The 21,957-nt window shown below is 45.6% G+C and overlaps 1 pseudogene; it reads right to left on the bottom strand.

The window, feature by feature from the left end:
* Positions 1-964: 964 nt before the first annotated feature.
* Positions 965-20,592, bottom strand: LOC142182942 (E3 ubiquitin/ISG15 ligase TRIM25-like; annotated as a pseudogene).
* Positions 20,593-21,957: the final 1,365 nt, after the last annotated feature.

A 21,957-nucleotide genomic window follows, 5' to 3' on the forward strand; every position in this document is an offset into this window, starting at 1 on the left:
GGGCATGCGCAGTATGCTCTGCCTAAGGTCCGAGTCCTAGAAGCTATAAGCCACCGCTGGAAGAAGAGGATGCTGCTGACGAAGACGGAGGCAGCGCTGGAGAGAGTTCTCTCGCAGCATTGGGGACACCCCCAGTCCTGTTTGATCGCTGGGGCCCGCCCCCAGTGCTGTGAGAGAGCTAATATGCATACTGAGAGAAACCGGGATTGTAGGCGAACAGCGGCGAAGACAACGAAAGGTAGGAGAAGAATAGCCTTTCTTAAGGCTATTCCGACGTGGTACCTAGAAAAAATTGTGTGTGAATGATAGGATCCCTTTAAAGGATTGTAGCAGTCAGTAATAGCCCCTATTGTCTTAATAGTGTTGTTTTGCTGCCATCTACTGGTGTGAAGAAATATAGCCTGGGACTGCACCAATGTGAGAGACAATAAGCACCCTTTTTTGCCTGCTAAATGGTGCAGTCCGGAGGAAGTGACGTGAGCAGGAAGCACAGAGCAGCGTGGTGTGGGTGCAGAGTGTGTGCTGTGAGGACCTGTGAGAGGCCGTTGCTGCTGTAAGCCATAGTAGAAGGCCTGAAACACTGCAGAGACTGACTGGAGAAAGCGGCAGTGTTGTGGAGATTGTTCTGGAGACTAAAGCTGGACTGTGCCTTGGACTTTGTTCAGACCTTCACCCAAGACAGAAGCAAGACAGAGTCTGCTGAGTTCCTGGACAGGCCTGCATCGAGGGAGCACCACAGAGAGCTGAGAGACTGTATAAAGCCGGTACCGTACAAGTATCTCAGGGACAGCTAGGGCCAGTTTATAGCGTGCGTTATCCTCATACTGTTATATGTAACTTAGTTTCTTTTGTTGATTCCTTCCCATTTTGCATAAGTAAAGTGTATAAATATACCTGCCAGTGTGTGTCTGTCTCCTAGTCGCGGATCCTTGTTACCTGCTGGCCCGGACTTACAGGATTATTCCTATTGTTCAGAGCTGGGAGTGGAATAGCCCCGTATCCATCTTACTGAGGTGGTTGGGAATTATGGAAATGCAGCTGTTCTACTCTGTTTCTGTATCTCTCATAGAGGTGTATAGTAGTTACAGGAACAACATAGACCGGCCATGTTTAGCTGTTTCTGTAACTTCCAACCTGGTGGAAGAGAGAACAAGTCTCATATTCACATCTGCCATTCCCTGTTTCACTGAGATGGGAATAATCCTTTAATTTCTAATTCTCAACCAACTATCTACATAGGATCCAGAATCTTTTGGCCTAAATACACATAATGCAGCATGAAGGGGCTCGGTGAAGGTGGCAGTGAAGGTGTGTAAGTGTCTGATGGGGTCACACAGCTCATAGAAGGACAACTGCCCGGCCTCGTAATCCAGACAGATCCTGACTCTATCACTGGAGATACTGTCAAGTACCTGGATCTCTGTACTGTCATGTATCACTGAATACTGATTATTATATCTACACAAACCCCAGGACTTGTTATTACATCCAATGACTGACTGCTGCCCCCTCCTGTCTATACTGGGATAACACATCCCCACACTCCACTCCCCTGACCTACTGCCCTCCACTCCCCTGACCTACTGCCCTCCACATCCCAGTAATGTCGTCCTGAGGTAAATCTCCTGATACTTATCACCTGACTATAATCCTGGAATCTCTCTGCTGTTTCTGGACGATTCTGCTCCTCTTCTGTCAGTGTTGCAGTTTTCAGGTCGTCTGATATATGGATATAATTATTAGCCGTGTTTACATCCAGTAATATGTCTGCAGGACCCTCCACATAGATCCCGCTCCTTATATCTGTTATTGTTACATAATGTGTGTAATGTGTCTGAGATCACAGCCACGTCCAGATCATCTACATCATGGCGCTCTCTATCATGTCCCCCTGTGTCCTCATGTTAAATCTCATAATTTGCTGAACTTAGAGTGTGAGTGGAGAAGGTCATGGAGTAGCATTTGTGTCCAGCATGTCATCCTTGACAGATGAAGGGGCTAGTGGAATGTTGGGTGGAGGTAGAAGAAGTCTCGTTACTAACAACAATACGTCAGTGTAGCCAAACTTAGGGCTATGGTCAAACAAGGAACGATCCGGAGTACATGGAAGGATCATACCTACACCTTTCCTTATGGGGAAAAAACTTGGATGAGGGTAAAGCATCCTCAGCCTTTATAAGCAGGCTTTGGTAACATGGAGGTAGAGCACTAACTCCACCTTCATACCAGCTCTCACTCTCTTCATATTGACACTTGTTATTTGTCATGCATATTCTATGTTCTTTTAACTTTGTTTAATTTTTGGACTGTAACCTATCTATTCGTTTGAATTAAACCTTCGTTTGCTGTTTTAACCACAAATTGGATTGGACTCCAGCTGCTTCTTGGTATCACCGAAGTACACCTCTTGTCTCATCAGTCAAGTGGTGTGGGACGTTATTTAACATTTGGCGAGCCACTCAGTCGTTGTCTGGAAGTATTCCTCAGTCCTTTGTTTGCAAAGGGGAGGACTGAACGGAGGAATCGTTTGCAAAGTGCAAAGCTTCAGGACTTCGTAAAGTACCTAGGACGGTGAGCCACGCTTACAGCTATCAGCTGCACGAGTAGACGGAAGCCTGTGTGCGGAACGTCTGTGTGAGAGCAGAGGAATTTTGGCCTTGACAGCACAGTGCATACAGAAGATCGTGTAACTGAGTGAGTATGGAGTTCATTGTTTCATATTCTGATAAGAGCAAGCTAGATTTTAAGTATGTAAGTAGTCATACTAATGCACAGCTTTGGTCTAGTTTATACACTCAGTGTGAGGAAGAAAATCAGCGATTAGATAAGAAATTTATTTGTGTTGATAGGTTGCAAAAGAAATTAAGGAATGTATTGCATATGGTCAGAGTGTACAATTCTTTAGTTATTGAAGAGAAACAGACACACAGGGTATGTGTGAACACTAAAGGCACAAGTAACACTGACACACAGACAGTGGAAGAGGATTATAATGAGTGTTCAGCATGTGAGGTATTAGCCCAACACATTGAGGAGTTGGAGGATCAAATGGAAACTAGGACACAATTAGTTTCAAAATTACGCCAGGATATAAGGAAAATCTCTGCTGCTACAGGTAGTCCCTCCTATATTCCAGAACAAAGCCACGGGAGTACAGAACAGTTAGAAGAGGTAGATCTTAAGAGAAGACGCTTACATGAAAGGGCAGCTAGGTTGACTTTAAAAATCAATGATCAGTTAATGAAAATTGGGAAAGATGTTCCAGCTTACAATGACAAAATGGATGCTTTCCACAATGCAAATACTTTTGAATCGTATACAGATAAATTTAATCTTACTGATGAACAGAAAAATAAGATTTTCAGAGTATGGTTACCTTCTCACATGGCCAAGAGGTTACTGCCGACGCCTGTGGTGAATGAGGACAATGAGGTGATGCATGACCGGGATATCCCTACGTCCCTCAGGACACCAGGATGTTACCCCTGCCCACCCCCCCTCCAAACCCCACCCCCCCTCCCCAGATTGAATACCCTGACACTTAACCTAAAATAACTCAGGCGGACACCAAATTCCGATGGATTAGAACGGCCACAACAGCCAATTTATTAATAATTAGTATAACAAATTAAAGTAAACAACTTATTAAATGGAAGATCTGGCAGGGCCCACCAAAAGGACAGCAGTAAATAACTCCCAGCCGCAACACGCCGACTCGAGAGCAGACAATAGTCCAGAATACTGCTTGTGCAAAACAACTCATTAATAATTATTTAACGTACTTTCTCCCATAGTGCATCACTGAACAGTGGGGGGGTACCCTACACCTTGGGCCCCCAATATTCTCCCCAAAATGACCTCAAAGCGTGCCCTGACAGACCTTCTAACCGCCGGCTGTCGTGACAGAGAGGACGGTAACCTGAAAAACAAAAGAGAAAAAACAAAAAGACACAACCAAATATCAAGACAATAAAAATTAGGGAGGGAGGGAGGGAAAGATCTTGCTTCAGGGCAGGCACAGGGAAGATAGGGAGAGAGAGGGGATATATATATATCCCCAGGGGGGTCATGGCCCGGTCACCACCTGGAGACCAGGCCATGAACTGTAAACAACTAATCAGGAGTTAACCCCTAACATGCTGCAGAGAAGGCTCATGCACGACTCAGGAATCCCAGTCATGACGGCCTGCGCTTATTTCATTCAGCTACGGCCCTCCCTTGACCGGGATATCCCTACGTCCCTCAGGACACCAGGATGTTACCCCTGCCCACCCCCCCTCCAAACCCCACCCCCCCTCCCCAGATTGAATACCCTGACACTTAACCTAAAATAACTCAGGCGGACACCAAATTCCGATGGATTAGAACGGCCACAACAGCCAATTTATTAATAATTAGTATAACAAATTAAAGTAAACAACTTATTAAATGGAAGATCTGGCAGGGCCCACCAAAAGGACAGCAGTAAATAACTCCCAGCCGCAACACGCCGACTCGAGAGCAGACAATAGTCCAGAATACTGCTTGTGCAAAACAACTCATTAATAATTATTTAACGTACTTTCTCCCATAGTGCATCACTGAACAGTGGGGGGGTACCCTACACCTTGGGCCCCCAATATTCTCCCCAAAATGACCTCAAAGCGTGCCCTGACAGACCTTCCAACCGCCATAACTCTATTGCATGACCCCTTATGCAATAGAGTCCGCCCACACCCGCAGGGCTCGCTCAATACCATCCTGAAGAGCTAAAGACCATAAATCATACCCAACGTCATTAAGGTGTACCCCATCCTTGCTCATGTGGCCGTTCTGAGGAAGCTCCAGGTCATGATGGCGCACCACCACACCGCCATTACGAGCTACAAAAGCGGAGACAGCCCTATTAACCTTCTTCCTAGCTTTGTTTAATTTATCAACGGAACGGGCACCGCGCCAGGACATCCTGGCCACAATGTCTGACCAAACTATAACTAAACCCGGATACAATGACCACAACCTGAGCATGTCATACTTGATGTCACGAATCAGCTCACGGGAGGTACGCACACCCATGTCATTGCCTCCTGCATGAACTACAAGCACATCTGGTGGACGGTCCAGACGGACATAAAAATGCAAAGTGGGCAACAGACCACCCCAAACAAGACCCCGAACCCCAATCCATCTAACCACAACCTGCTCACGGGGGAAACCCAACTGCCTACCGTCGGGACGGACAGAAGCACGGACGGCACCCCAATGCACATAAGAATGTCCAAGGATCCAGACAAGGCAAGGCGCAGTACCTGCAAGAAAAACAAAGATACAAGGAAAAACAGCTAACCAACCAGACAATCAAAAGAAAATTCAGCAACATTACACCAAGTGAGGGCGAACATAGAGCTGATAACGACGCGAGCCCCAACGACCCACTCTCATAACCACCGGCTCGGGTAAACCGCAGCGAGCGGCCTCCGTTGCCGCCCCTATACGAAAGGAATGAGAGCTGTAAGAATCAGACGTGTAACCCAACACCCCTAAAACCTTACGAAAAACAGCAGTAAATTGATAACGGGACAGAGCCCGTCCAGACTCGTGTATCAAAAAGGCCTTCCCACCGGAAGGACGCACCACAAGAAAATCACGCACTGCAGCAACAGGGCACGAGGCGGCACCCGGAACCGGAAACAAACGAACAGCAACACCCTTTCCATCCGGATCAACCTTACTGCGCCGCAACTGGCAGACCACCGAAGTCTCACAAAACTGCACATGCTGCAGCCACAAACCGTCATGAGCCAGGCCAGAAGAACTAACCAACTCCCCCACCCGGAAAGCCCCATAAAAGGCCAACGAAAAAGCCACCAAGAACAACCTAGTCTCATATGAGCTCCAGCAAACGGACCGCAGCCGGCAACAAATGGATTCTAGCATAGCAAAAGTTACAGGTCGCCTCCCGTCAGGGGGAGGGGCAGAACGACTAAACCCCCGAAGAGACTGGCGAACCAAAAAATGCTTAGTAAGATCAGTGAGATTGAACAACTTAAACCAAAAGGATAAAGCGGCTAAGCTCCGTCCAGCTCCAGACTTAGACATACCAGCAGAAAAACAACCCCCCAGCCATGACAGTAGCATAGACACAGAGGCACCTGTATAAGCATCCTGACCATGCTGGTGACAGAACATGGACCATTCTCGCCAAGACCGGATATACGCCTTCCACGTGGAGTCACACAACGATCTTCCTAATAACATCAAGGCCGTCCGGACGCCAGATTCCAAAGGTGCACAGGACAGGGGGTTCCATGGACTTCCGCCTCTGGAGCCAAGGCCCGAAATTGATCCCACTGAAAGCGAGAGAGGGCGTCAGCAATAGAATTGAGAACCCCAGGGACATGGCGCGCAGAGAGCCACACATTCCAAGACAAACAGGAAAGAACTAAATGTCGGACCAGACGCACAACAGGAGGAGAAGAGGCAGACAAGCTGGTAAGGACATCCACCACAGACAAATTATCACACAAAAAATGGACTCTCTTATTGGCCAACAAAGGACCCCAAACCTCCACAGCTGCAACAATCGGAAACAACTCTAGTAAAGTCATATTGCGTGTCCAACCTAAATCTCGCCATTCAGGCGGCCACTCACCAACCATCCACCTTCCCTGAAAATAGGCACCAAAACCGCAACTACCAGACGCATCTGTGGACAAAGAGAGATCTGAGCTGTCTATCCAAGCATCTTGCCAAACAGACTTGCCATTATACTGGGAAAGAAAGGAGGACCAAACCTGCAGATCCGCTCTATGCTCTGCCGTAAGCCGAATAAAGTGAGCAGGGTTAATAACCCCCGCAGTGGCCTGAGCTAGACGGCGGCAAAAAATTCTCCCCATAGGGATGACTCTGCAGGCAAAATTCAATTTGCCCAACACAGACTGCAGTTGGCGCAACCTAACTTTCCGGTAAAGGAGCAAATGACCTATTTCTTTCTCCAAATCCCGCACCTTGTCAATGGGCAAACGGCATTCCATAGCCACGGAATCAATTTCGATTCCCAAAAACTTCAGAGTCGTGGTCGGGCCCTCCGTCTTATCCGCAGCAAGGGGGATACCAAAGCGCTGTGCCACCTGCTGCAAAGTGGACAAAAGGACCGAACAGACCCGTGAACCTGCTGGACCAATACATAAAAAAATCGTCTAGATAGTGCAAAATAGTCCTCAATCCAGACTCCTCTCTGACAACCCACTCAACAAAAGTAGCAAAACACTCAAAGAACGCACAAGAAATAGCACAACCCATAGGGAGACACCGATCTACGTAATAAGCACCCTCCCAACGAAAACCCAGGAGATACAAACTACTCGGATGGATAGGGAGCAAGCGAAAGGCCGCCTCCACGTCCGCTTTAGCCATAAGGGCTCCAGGACCGCAGAGGCGAACCATGTCCACAGCTCGATCAAAGGACACATAGGACACCGAACATAAATCAACATCAATGCCGTCATTAACAGACAGCCCCCTTGGGAACGAGAGGTGGTGGATAAGACGAAATTTATTAGGCTCCTTTTTGGGCACAACCCCCAAGGGAGACACGTGCAGATTGGGCAACGGGGGAGTAGAAAAAGGACCAGCAATACGGCCTAAAGCCAACTCGTTTGACAACTTATTGGACACCACCTCAGGCCGCAAGCGGGCTGACTTCAAATTCTGGTGACAGGAAGAAGACACTGGAATAACAGAAGGAATCACAAAACCATCCCTGAAACCATTCAACAAAAACTGAGCAGCACGCTGATCTGTATACCTATTTAGGTACGGCAGCATCGGATCTAACAGAACTGGAGTCCTCCCTTTTTGCAGCGGACTCAGCCTGCTTAGCTCGCTGCTTCTTAAAGCAGTGAGAGGCTGCATGAGTGCCCCCACAGTGGGAGCACTCATGCTTGAAGCGACAGGTGCCGGCAAACCGGCACTGTCCCTCATTGTACTGCCAGCAACAACCGGGACGGACCACAGAGGAGGATGCTTGTCCCGAAGAGGCAACCCCAGCACTGGCACGAAAAGGCTGAGGAGGCAGACGAGCTGCCACCATAAGGCGCATCCACAAACTGATGTCCTTATGATCCCACCGGATCGATGGCCGGACTGCCCTCCTCTGGCGAAACTGTTCGTCATAACGAAGCCAGGCAGTCCCTCCATAAACCCTATAGGCCTCACTGATAGAATCAAGATAACAAAACAAACCTGTGGAATGCTGGGGCGCTCTTTCACAAATAGTACATGCCAAAATGTTAAAGGCCTGAAGCCAATTCGCAAAAGTGCGAGGTATCAGGCGATACCTGCGCCTTTCTTCCTCCTCTTTTTTAGACTCAGTGAGTTTAACCCTATCCAAATTAAACTTTTCTAAAGGCAACAATGCAAAAATTTCAACATATTCATCCTTCCAAATTTTCTCACGGACTTCCTGCTTGAGATGAACCCCTAACGGGCCATCAAAACAGACATAAACCTCACCCCGCGCTGCATCATCCAGGTGAACCGGATCAACAGGTGCCTCAGCCAGCGGCGACACACCAGACCCATCCTCAGTAACTGGCAAAGAAGGCAGGGTTGAGAGTGGCGCCGCAGGCGGAGGAACCGTCCCAGGATCAACCCACGCAGCGGCAGGTGAAGGGGAAACAACCCTAGGAGGAAAACGATCTAGCAATTCCTGTACACTGGAAACCAGAGTAGCTATAGGATCAGGGGGATGGGGGATATTAGCTGCATGGCCTGAAGGGTTCAGGGATGGGAGGGTCCCTAACCGCACAGATGAACTAACAAAAGGAAGGGAAAGAGTTAACTCACCAGGCTGGCTCCGGCAAAGCACCGGGGCAGCCGCCGTGGCAGGTCCCTCCGTGACGACTTCATCATCCCCGGAGCTGAAGGCCTCACCGGCTGATGACATAGCCGGGGCCGTAGCAGGATCAGCAGCAGACAGAGTGGCGACGTCCCGGTCCCTGACCCTGCCACGACAAGCAGGGCGGCCGCAGCGGATAGGTCCTGGAGAAGATCCTGGAGCTTCTTCCTGAAGCAAGGCCGGCTGGAGGGAGGCAGGGGCAGATCTCTTGGAACGCCGTGTCCTGGATACACCCTGGAGACTGGAAGCCTTGGAGGTCGCCATCAGGGGAGGAGCAACACTGCAGGAGGGATGGGGGGCAAGAACAGGCCCCCTAACACTGGAAACAGGACTCCGGGCGCTGGCAGATGGTTGGGGCCTGGATCTCCGGTGGCGGCGGCCATCTTGGACACCAGATGATGACGTCAGAGATGACACGCCAGAAGTGGGCGGAGCCGGGCCGGAAGTGGGCGGAGCCGAGTCGGAAGGCCTGTTCCCAGGCTGTTCAGCAGAGCGTCCAGCAGATGGAGTGTGCGAGCTCTGCACACCATGCAAGGACAGGGGCACCGCAGCAGAGGTGGATGCAGTACCTGGAGGGTCCCGAGGAGGGCTCCGGCGGCGTCGTCGCTTGGGAGAAGCTGAAGGGCTTAAGCGCTGTGGAGGCCGGGAAGGCCGGGCCCTAACCCTGGGCGCAGCAGGCACAACTCCGGCATCAGAAGGAGCTGCAGGGGACGGAGGAGGCTGCTGAACATCTTGGGGATCTTCATCCAGAGAGGAAAGAGCTGCTAGAAAATTGTCCCGGAGCCATGCAGCACCGTGAATGGAGGCAAGCCGCCGGATAGAGTCCTGAAGAACCGCATCATCAGAGGAGCTGGCCATTTTCAGGTAAGGCAGACAGAGTTTTGTGTGAAAGATCTTGCTTCAGGGCAGGCACAGGGAAGATAGGGAGAGAGAGGGGATATATATATATCCCCAGGGGGGTCATGGCCCGGTCACCACCTGGAGACCAGGCCATGAACTGTAAACAACTAATCAGGAGTTAACCCCTAACATGCTGCAGAGAAGGCTCATGCACGACTCAGGAATCCCAGTCATGACGGCCTGCGCTTATTTCATTCAGCTACGGCCCTCCCTTAGTACTGAATCAGATAGATTGAAACAGCTTATATTTTTCACTACTGGAGAATGTGAACCAACAGTAGATATTCTGGATTCTTTGAAGCCAACCTTGGAAGATGATCCTTTTGCTTTCTTAATGAAGTTTGAGCAAGCATACAGGATGGTCTTAGGGATAGATGAGGGTGAAGAACCTTCAGCTATGATAAAGGCATTTGTAAAGAAGTTTAAATATTTGGATCCAGTATCATTACGAATTGCCTCAGAAAAACTTGCTTTATATGATGCAGCAATGTTCATTGACCACATCAGAAGGTCATTGAAGCAAACAAGCACAAAGGCAAAGATTTCTGCTGTCCAGAATAAAGTAAATAAGCAATCAGTCAATGCAAATCAGGACAGTCAAACTAATTCCAGGACTGCACCTGTTCCTAAAAAAAGTATTGCTCCAAAGCCAAAAAGGAAAGGAACTTGGGAGAGAGGTCAGATGTCTTGTTATCATTGTGGTAAAGTGGGACATTTAAAATGGCAGTGTAAAAGTTTCCTTAGAGAGACCCAGAATATAGGGAAAGAGAATGGTCTAGTGCCCACTGCACCTCCTCCTCCTTCAGAGGAAAGAGAATCTCCCTATGCATCTCTAATCCGGCAAATTAGGGAAATATCAATACAGGGATCAAAAGGGAGGTCACGCGTCATGATTGACAGAGATGATGGTCTGTTAGGATCAGCATGACTAGAAAAGATTCCAACCTCTCGACCCTTGGAATATGTAGCCCCAGTATTTTTGGATGAATGTGGAAGACCTTTTGTAACAGGATCTCTTCAAGGGGAAAAGATCACGTTCCTCATAGACACTGGAGCTCAACTGAGTGTCACAAATAAGCTTCAGATCCCATCCAAAAATGCACCTGTTTGTACAATTGTAGGCTTCAATGGTCGTGGGGGGGTGTCAGCCACATTGATATCTGATGTTAAGTTTGAAATTCCTGGACATTTGGAGACGAGCATTGATATTTGGCATTGTCCTAATTCAGAGAACATCTTAGGGACTGATGTAATGAACAAACGAGGTTGGATTATTGATTTGGGAAACAAGGTGATTTGGAAGGATGTTGATGGTTCTAAACCGGTACTGATTGATCCAAGTGAATACAGCAAGGTTGGAACTATTTGCTTAACAGATGTTATTCCTTCTGATCATGTTTGGCCTGACACTGGTGGTGATGTACAGTTAAAGGAAATTGTAGAAAGTATTCCTTCTTTGTGGGCACAGTACAGGAATGAAGTAGGTACAATGAAAGATGTACTTGTGAACATAGAGGGTAGGGATCCACCAGCCCAAAAACAGTACAAATTGCCTCCAGAATCAATAGGTCCAATGTCTAAGATTATTGAGGAGTTGCTTCAGCAGGGTGTCATACGGAAAGCAAACTCTGTGACAAACAATCCATTATGGTGTGTCTTGAAACCTGATGGTTCATATCGTATGCTTTTGGATTTAAGGCTTTTGAACAAATATACGCCTAATGTAGCTCCAATTGTTGCTGACACACATGATTTGTTGGGACAACTAGATGCAAAAGCGAATTATTTCTCGGTCTTGGATATTAGCAATGGATTTTTTAGCATAGAATTGGAAAAGAGTTGTCAATACAAGTTTGCTTTTACATTTCTGGATGAACAGTATGTGTTCTGTAGATTGCCTCAGGGTGCCCATTTGTCACCTAGCATATTTCATCAAGCACTAGCAAAAGTGTTGGGAAGGAGTTCACATCAGAAATATATCAAACAGTTTGTTGATGATATTTTGGTGGCCACAGAAGACAGGGAAACACATTTGGAAGTTTTAGCGGAATTGTTTACCTTGTTGCACGAAGCAGGTCTAAAATTGAACACAAAGAAGTGTAAACTGATGCAACGTGAAGTGAAATATCTGGGGATCCTAATTAAACCAGGAAAGAGAATGCCTCTCCAGGACAGGGTTGCAGCTGTTGCTTCACTTCCCATTCCAATGTCACATAAGGATCTCAGACACTTTTTGGGCATTGTGAATTTTTCCAGAGAATTCATTGAGGGATTTGCTGAAAAGGCAAAGCCTTTATATGATCTCTTGAAAAAGAGCCATGATGATTCCTTTGGTCCATGGACAGACCGGGAACAAAAGGCATTTGAACAATTGAAGTTAGCTTTGCAAACAGCTCCAGCCTTGTCAACTGTGGAAGCATCAGCTCCATTTGCTTTGCAGGTACATACGTCAGAAGTTGCTGTTACATCTGTGTTGTTGCAATTGCAGTCAGGGGAATGGAGAATTTTGGGATATTTCTCAAAACTCCTTACTCCGGTGGAAAAAGGGTTCGAAACTTGTGCGAGACATCTGATGGGAGTGTATTTTGCTGTAAAAGCAACTGAACACATTGTTGGCTTTAACAAATTAATTTTGCAGACGCCGCACTCCACATTAAAACTTCTCCTTGAGAAAAATATTCCAGGTGTATCTCATCAAAGATTTGCACATTGGTTGTTGACTCTGTCTCCAAAACAACTTGAAGTTGACCACAAAGCCAAGTATGTACTTCCCCAATTGATGCAGTACGAGGGTCAGGCACATGAATGCTTACACACATTTCAGGAGACATACATTTCAATGTTCAGAAGAGAAGCAGAAAAGACTGACGAAGCAGTTTTTGTGGATGGATCACGGTTTTTCAATGAAGGACATTACTGTTCAGGGTATTCTATCTGGTATCCTGAAAGAGGATATGCAATCCAGCACAAGTTACCAGGACACTATTCAGCTCAGAGAGCAGAGTTAGAAGCTGTCAGGACAGTGTTGGAGATTGATGAAAAGGAGAACAGAAGTCCTTTGGTCATTTACAGTGATAGCTCTTATGTGGTTCGGTCTTTGACAGATTACCTACCAGTGTGGGAAAAAAGAGGCTTTGTTGATTCATCAAACAAAGTGTTGGTGCACAGTGATACTCTAAAAAGAATTGTTGAATTAGCTGCAAAGAATCCAAAAGGATATGCAATTGTCAAAGTCCCAGCACATAAGAAAGGAAACCATGAGCTAGTAGTAGGAAATTCTACTGCAGATGCATTAGCAAAAGAGGCCGCTTTAACAGGAGCAGAGGTCCTCGAACCTGAACAATTGAAAGCCTTACCAGCTAGGAAAACAGACACGCATTTGCCTTCTTTTGCAGAGGAACAAGCAAAGGATCAATCCCTTGCAGTTTCTCAGGTTGATCCAAAACCTCCCTTTGTTTGTGAAAACGGGGTTTTGTGTCATGACTATAACGGGGAATTGCGTCCTGTTGTGCCAGAGCATTTACAAACTGAATTCACCCGATACAATCATGAGAGCTTAGGTCATTTGGGTCAGCAAAAGTTGCTGGAAGTTCTTAAAGGAAAGTTTTATTGGGACAAAATGGAGGAAACTGTACAAAATGTTGTTCAGTCATGTCTCATTTGTGCTCAAGTGAACCCTCGACCTAAAGGACAAAAACCTCCACTCCAAAGAATTGCACCTGCAGATGGTCCATGGTCTACATTGCAGATTGATTACATAGGTCCATTGCCTACAGGTAAACATGGACTCAGGTATGCATTGGTGGTGGTAGATGTGTTCTCAAAATGGGTAGAAGTTTTACCAGTCAGGAAAGATGATGCTTTGTCTACAGCTAGAGCATTGGTAAATCATGTGTTTTGTACTTGGGGGATCCCAAGAATGATCACTTCCGACAGAGGAAGTCACTTTACTGGACAAATAATGCAAACAGTTTGTGGTATTCTAGGAGTACAGCAACAATTCCATGTTCCTTATCATCCACAATCTGCAGGTATAGTGGAAAGAATGAACCGAACAATAAAATCCAGGATTGCAAAAATGTTGTTGGATAAAGGAAATACATGGGTTGATGCAATACCATTTGTTTTGATGAGTATTCGAGGAACAATTTCCTCTACAACACAATACACTCCTTTTGAATTAATGACAGGAAGAAAAATGCCATTAATATTTCCGCATGAACCATGTTTGTCTACACCCCAAAAAGATGCTATAGCAAGGTCCAGGTGGTTGCAGTTGCTGCAAGAAAACTTACAAACAATTCTTCCACATGCAGCATCTAGAATGCAACGTATGATGCCACCTCACTCTTCAAAGTTTGTCAAAGGTGCATCAGTGATGATTAAAACCTTCAAGAAGAGTGGACCTTGGGAAAGTAATTGGGAAGGTCCCTTTGAAATAATTGATACAATGGGACAAGTGATGATTTTGGTGCAAAGATCACCCAAAGCAGGAAAAAATACTCGCAGACAACAAAAACTGTGGGTACATGTTGATCAGTGTAAATTATATGTTTCAAAATAATGATACTGCTTGTTTTTTTAGGAAATGAACCTTCACAAGGAACTACATCTCCTTGAGGAAAGAGACAGATCAAAGGTTCATCGCAGTCAATATAGAAGTCTCAGAAGATGTTATTTGGATATTTATGTTTGTAGTGGTGTGTATATTGTATCAGATATTTATAATGTGTAGAATCAAGAGAATATACACTCAGGTAAAAAAGGAAATTGGAAAAGGAGACAAAATTTTACAAGAAATGTTAAAAAGAACTCAACAAGCTAGTTCCATCATTAACATTGAGTCAAAGAAAGAACATGCTGATAAAATGTTATCACATGGCCTGTGAATGAATGTGATACGATTGGTGAGTAAATGAGTTAGAGTAGGGAAATTATGATTAGAAAAATGTATATCTAATCATAATCAGGGGGAAATGTTAAATCTCATAATTTGCTGAACTTAGAGTGTGAGTGGAGAAGGTCATGGAGTAGCATTTGTGTCCAGCATGTCATCCTTGACAGATGAAGGGGCTAGTGGAATGTTGGGTGGAGGTAGAAGAAGTCTCGTTACTAACAACAATACGTCAGTGTAGCCAAACTTAGGGCTATGGTCAAACAAGGAACGATCCGGAGTACATGGAAGGATCATACCTACACCTTTCCTTATGGGGAAAAAACTTGGATGAGGGTAAAGCATCCTCAGCCTTTATAAGCAGGCTTTGGTAACATGGAGGTAGAGCACTAACTCCACCTTCATACCAGCTCTCACTCTCTTCATATTGACACTTGTTATTTGTCATGCATATTCTATGTTCTTTTAACTTTGTTTAATTTTTGGACTGTAACCTATCTATTCGTTTGAATTAAACCTTCGTTTGCTGTTTTAACCACAAATTGGATTGGACTCCAGCTGCTTCTTGGTATCACCGAAGTACACCTCTTGTCTCATCAGTCAAGTGGTGTGGGACGTTATTTAACACCTCATCACAGCTTTTCTCCCCATTTCATCTCGGTTTTCCAAGAGTCAGATCATAACCTTTTTATTTTTCTCTCCCTGTAGAACATGATACATTTATGTTACTACTTGAGGTCACATATAATGAATATAATAACTTTTAATCAGCAATTTATCATTATTTGTTACTCTCCTTTCCCGGGCACCGATACGGGTCTTCCAGCCTCTTCTGGCCTTGATGTCATGAGAGATGTCACGAATGACATCAGAGAAGAGACCTCAGAGTATAATGATGGTTAATTGGTGACGGACCCGCAAAAATTTAGAGTTCTGAGCGGCCACTATTGGGTATTATAGTGCAGGGACCACTATGGAACATTATACTGTGTGAGGGCCACTATGGAAAATAGGGCTATGTGAAGGGACCACTATGGGGCATTATACTCTGTGCACTATGGGACAAGAGGTGTAACATTAGGGACAAAACATACCTGTTCTCAGCATTCCAGTGTCTGACACTGCAGCCCGTTCGGTCGCGCCCTGTGCCTCATTCCACCTGCACCCCACATGACCGCTGAGGCCGATTAGGCGGTCGCTGGAGAGGGACCGGTGATGTCACTCACATATGTCCCCAGTCCCACTGAGGCCTGGTGACCCCTCCTCATACATTACCTGTCCTGACTGAGATCCTGAGGTAACAGAAACACTGGCCAAACCACGGAAGAGACCAAATGTTACATATCTGTAGGGGGAGGAAGAGCCATTTGGTAATTAACACTGTTAGACCAAGTTCACACCTAGTCCAGTACAGAGAACATTTCTCTATGCTGCTTTCCTATGAAAATAATCAACACACGCCGGACATCTGACAGACTCCATGATCAGTTATGGGGTCCGCGCAGTGTCCGTTGTCTTAGCAGTTTGACTCTGTCGAGCCTCCCTGGCAAACAAGGCTATGGAAGAATACAGTAGTATGGGGAAGGGAGGGGGCGTTCATCACAGCCATCGATGACGCTAGGCTCCATGGCCCGTCCTTCTGACAGTGGAGGGAAATCGGTGCCAAAAGTAACGGCACTGATATCTCTGGCCCCGGGGTGCATACCGACAAAGCTGACAGTGTGCTGAATTCAATGCACTGTCAGCTGTCTAGCAGTATAAAATACCGCTCATCTCCAAGGATATGAAAGGTTTTTTAGAACCAAAACAGTACGCATTATTGGGCACAATCTGAGGGGATTAGTGGTCTCTATAAGGAGACGGCTGTATCAATCACTAGTAATAGTAGGAGTGAAACTATTCAGGAGTATAAACCCACCAATTGTGAGCCATTATCCCTATTGTTTGTTTTACATTTGTGAGCTGTAACCCTTGAAACCTTAAAAGGGCTTTCTAGGCTACAAATATTGATGACGTATACTAATATTAGATTACAGCACCCGGGAGCAGGAAACAGACAGCTCCGTTCCCTACATAGTGGCTGAACTAAGGTACTGCAGCCTAGGTCTGATTTAAGTGAATGAGACCTGATCTGCAGTAACCTGTTCTGGCCACTACACAGAGAACAGCGCTGTCTGTTTCCTGCTCCATTCTCAGCGGCTGAGAACAGCTGATTGATAGGGGTATTGGGTACTGGACAACCACTGTGCTTACATTGATGTCCTGTCCTTGGGTAGGTCATCAATATATTTGCCCAGAAAACCCATTTTACCCATTTCTGTTTTTAAACTTACTTGTCCTATAAAAATCACCAACTACAAATTGTAATATAAAATCCATAAACTACATTCAGTATAAGAGACATATATATAATACATACCGGCAAAGATGACAGTGTGCTAAATTCAATGCACTGTCAGCTGTCTAGCAGTATAAAATACCGCTCATCTCCAAGGATATGAAAGGTTTTTTAGAACCAAAACAGTACGCATTACTGTACAGTACGCATTATTATATATATATATATATATATATATATATATATATATATATATACACACACTAATACACACTAATATACACTAATACACACTAATACACAACATAAACACCGTATTCACCGTATTCATACCTTACCTTACCTGATTGTCTATAAGAGGCTTCTTTTATGTAACTTGCACTCATATTTCAGCAGTCCAGCAGACTGACCAGATGTTGGTTTTTAGATTTCAGTTCTCTTTGCTTTGTTATCTGTCCCATGATGCCTCAGCACATTATCACAAAGGCCGCTATAGACAGAACCATCCCTGCCTGCTGGAAACATTGTAAACATCCTTACCTCTAGATAAATCGAGAACATAAGTACATAGTCATGAAGGTTGCACCTTCATTATAACTGTGTGACAGGAATTGTCTACTGATCAACAGTAGTTATAAAACTTTGTACCCCCCCTTGTGGGGAGCTTGTGTGGAACAGTCCATACAGGAAGTGAGGGCCTGAACGACACATAAGGTAATACTAGCTGAATTCTATATATTGCAGAGATAGGAGCATAATGATAGAATTTTGATTCCGGAGAGGAAATACAGTATAAGATACTAAATTATTATAAAACATCCCGCACCATAACATATACACAAAGTGAGTTATTACAACTATTCTCTAAATTATTAATAATGTTATGACTCCTACTACAAGCTGCGGGGATCCGAGGATAGAGCAGGGCAGCCATATTGTATGTTCATAGAATGACAAGGAAGGTGTGAAGAATTTCAATTTTGCAGGCCATGGCGGCATCAAAATATTGCAGGCACCTACTATTAGGTGGTAGAACCTATACACAGACAACATAAGAGGGTGCCCAAAAATTTACTCTGGTGTGCCCATAGGAGAGCGTGCACTTACACATAAAACAGAACAACACTAATATTCTAGAAATCTCAGTTTATTGGATATGGATTACGACATTGGCTACTGATCAATGCCGGTATTACACGCAGGGCTGTGACTGATTTATACATTAAAAATGAATTGACAGGGCTGCAAATGGAAACACATATAGGACAGGTATAGGACACCTATAGGACAGGTATAGGACGCCTATAGGACAGGTATAGGACACCTATAGGACAGGTATAGGACGCATATAGGACAGGTATAGGACGCATATAGGACAGGTATAGGACGCATATAGGACAGGTATAGGACGCATATAGGACAGGTATAGGACGCATATAGGACAGGTATAGGACGCCTATAGGACAGGTATAGGACGCCTATAGGACAGGTATAGGACGCCTATAGGACAGGTATAGGACAGTTATAGGACGCCTATAGAACAGGTATAGGACGCATATAAGACCTGATCCATAATTTGCAGCTCTTCAATTTTGGCCCAGACACACAGCCGTGTGTAGAGGACCATTAAAATATAATAGTCCACAATATTATCCCTAATTGAGGATAAAAAGTCTGGTCATATGCATTACCAGTTAGTAACTCCATGTGCCTCATATTAATAGCAGTTAACTCCATCATGTCCCTCACATTAACCCTTGTGTGCCTCACATAAGGGTTACTGATACGCCCCTGATATAGCCCCGTATCCATCTTACTGAGGTCATGGGAGTTGTGGAAATGCAGCTGTTCTACTCTGTTTCTGTATCTCTCATACAGGTGTATAGTAGTTACAGGAGCAACACAGAACAGCCATGTTTAGCTCTTTCTGTAACTTCCAGCCTGGTGGAAGAGAGAACAAGTCTCATATTCACATCTGCCATTACCTGTTTCACTGAGATGGGAATAATCCTTTAACTTCTAATTCTCAACCAACTATCTGCACAGGATCCAGAATATGTTGGCCTAAATACACATAATGCAGCATGAAGGGGCTCGGTGAAGGTGGCAGTGAAGGTGTGTAAGTGTCTGATGGGGTCACACAGCTCATAGAAGGACAACTGCCCGGCCTCGTAATCCAGACAGATCCTGACTCTATCACTGGAGATACTGTCAAGTACCTGGATCTCTGTACTGTCATGTATCACTGAATACTGATTATTATATCTGCACAAACCCCAGGACTTGTTATTACATCCAATGACTGACTGCTGCCCCCTCCTGTCTATACTGGGATAACACATCCCCACACTCCACTCCACTGATCTACTGCCCTCCACATCCCAGTAATGTCGCCCTGAGGTAAATCTCCTCTTGCTTATCACCAGATAATTCTGGAATCTCTCGGCTGTTTCTGGACGATTTCAGGTCGTCTGATATATGGAGATTATTTGCGGCCGTGTTTACATCCAGTAATATGTCTCCAGGATCCTCCACATAGATCCCACTCCTTATACCTGTTATTGTGTCACTTAATTTGTGTAATGTGTCCGAGATCTCAGCCACATCCATTTCATCTACGTCATGGCGCTGTCTATCATGTCCCCCTGTGTCCTCATCACCTCCACCCTCCTCAGGATCACACAAGTCACCTGTGTCTGGTTCCTGTAAGACAGTCAGTGGATCAGTCATGTTACACAGCTCCTCAATGTGCCTCATCTTCATGGACAGCTCGGCCTTCTTTATTTCCAGCTTCTGGATCAGAGCAGACAGTGACAGTGACTTTTCCTTCTCCTGCCTGGAGAGCTCACTCAGGACCTTCTTCTCCAGGTCGTCCAGTCGTCTCCTGATGTCTATAAACAGGGCAGTGACTCTCTCGGCTTCTCCTGATTCTTTCTCTTCAGCTTTTCTCCTGCTCTCCTCCAGACTCTGGACTCTTTCCTCAGTCTCCTCGCTCTTTGTGATCAGTTTCTGGAGAACATTTCTCAGTTTCTTCTTCTTCTTCTCAGAGGCCTCATCCAGCATCTCCACCCGATGTTCTCGATGTTCTCCTGCTGAACAATAGACACAGATACAAGCAGAGTCCTCAGTACAGTAATATTCCAGGACCTTCTTATGGACAGAACATTTCCTCTTCTCCAGGTCAGTGCTGGGATCACATAAGACGTGTTCTGGTGACTTGCTGTGAACTTTGAGGTGTTTATCACACAGAGAAGCTTCACAGTGTAGACAGGACTTCACAGCAGGTACAGGAGAGTCCACACAGTAAGTGCAGGAGATCCCGGTTTCTGTCTGTGTTGGTTGAGTAGACAATAAATCCTCCATTATATTACGTAGAGCTAAGTTCCTCATCAGTACAGGCCGCTCCGGAAACTCTTCTCTACATTCAGGACAGGAATAAACTCCAGACTGGTCCTGGGTATCCAGAACACGATCAATACAGACCTGGCAGAAGTTGTGGCCACATCTCAGCATTACAGGATCTGTATAAGTGCTCACACAGATGGAGCAGTCCAGCTCGGCTCTCAGGGCAGCAGACACCATGGCTGAAAGAATAAATAAATAATGCTTTATGCCTCACCTCTAGAACATTGCAAGGATTATAAAGCATTGCCATGAATTTTTAGAGTAACTACCATATAAGTAACTACAGGACAGAAACAGAACATGCTAAACTGCCTATAATAAGGTATATTTGGCTGTAGCGGTACGAAGCACCCTCTGGTGGTGCATTTTAATGGTTTTTTTTGTCAGCTTCTTCTAGAACAGTGGTTCTCAACCTTTCTAATGCCCTGACCCCGCAGTACAGCTCCTCATGTTGCGGAGACCCCAAACCAAAAAATAATTTTGGTGGCTACTTCATAACTGTAATTTTGGTACGGTTGTGATTCAGAATGTAAATACCTGATATGCATTATGCATACCTCCCAATTTTTGAAGAGTAGAAAGAGGGACAAAATGTGCGGTGCGTGCGATGAGTTGAAATCGGGACATACCTCCTGCCGACCACTGCTGCAGACGGTAGCGCGGCTTCTCAGCGGCTAAAGCCATCCCCTGTGTTTTGGTCATTCGACCCCCGCCAGGGTCGCGACCCACAGATTGAGAACCGCTGTTCTAGAAGATAACGGCCATAACAGGTTTGGATTTTAATGTCCATTTTATAGGACGAAATCTCATCCTCACCAAACAAGACCCAAACGATCAGTACCATAGATATCTCTAGTGCTGTAAGTTCAGGTCTCCAGACCAGCAGTTGTAACAGGATTTGCGTCTAATAGGAACGCTTAAACGTAGACACATTTTGACCATCTGAATACGGCCTAAGAATCCGCAGGTAGGGTGGGGCCTAGCGTATTTAGTCATAGCTCCCAAGTGTCCCAAATCTGGCGGGATAGTCCCGATTTTACACGGCTTTCCCGCCGTCCTGGATAGCTTACAGTTTGTCCCGCTATGCCCCTGAAGTGTTTTGCTATTAAACTTTGCCCCATCCACCAGCTCATCTCAGGGTAGGGTAAAAGCTAAATGGTAGATGCTAAAACCTAGTGGGCTAAATGACTTTTGAGGACATCATGACCATGTGATCAGACTCTTGTGTGAGTGGAGCTATTCTGGATACTACAGGACAGTGTGGTGTTACACAGGAAGAGGAAGCTGCTGGGAACTGAGACTGATGGAAGGTAAGGAGGAGAGAAGAGACAGAATGTGTGAGCAAGAGGGGGAACCTGGGGGCAATTAAACTGAAACAGATGAAGGGGTCAATTAAACTGGGGCAGATAAAGGGGGACAATAAGCTGGTGGCAGATAAAGGGGGGCAATTAAACTGGCAACAGATGAAAAAGGGCAATTAAACTGGGGCAGGTGAAAGGGCAGTTAACTGGGGGGCAGATGAAGAGGGACATTAAACTGGGG

Source organism: Leptodactylus fuscus, chromosome 10 (genome assembly GCF_031893055.1).
Source record: "Leptodactylus fuscus isolate aLepFus1 chromosome 10, aLepFus1.hap2, whole genome shotgun sequence".
NCBI lineage: Eukaryota > Metazoa > Chordata > Amphibia > Anura > Leptodactylidae > Leptodactylus > Leptodactylus fuscus.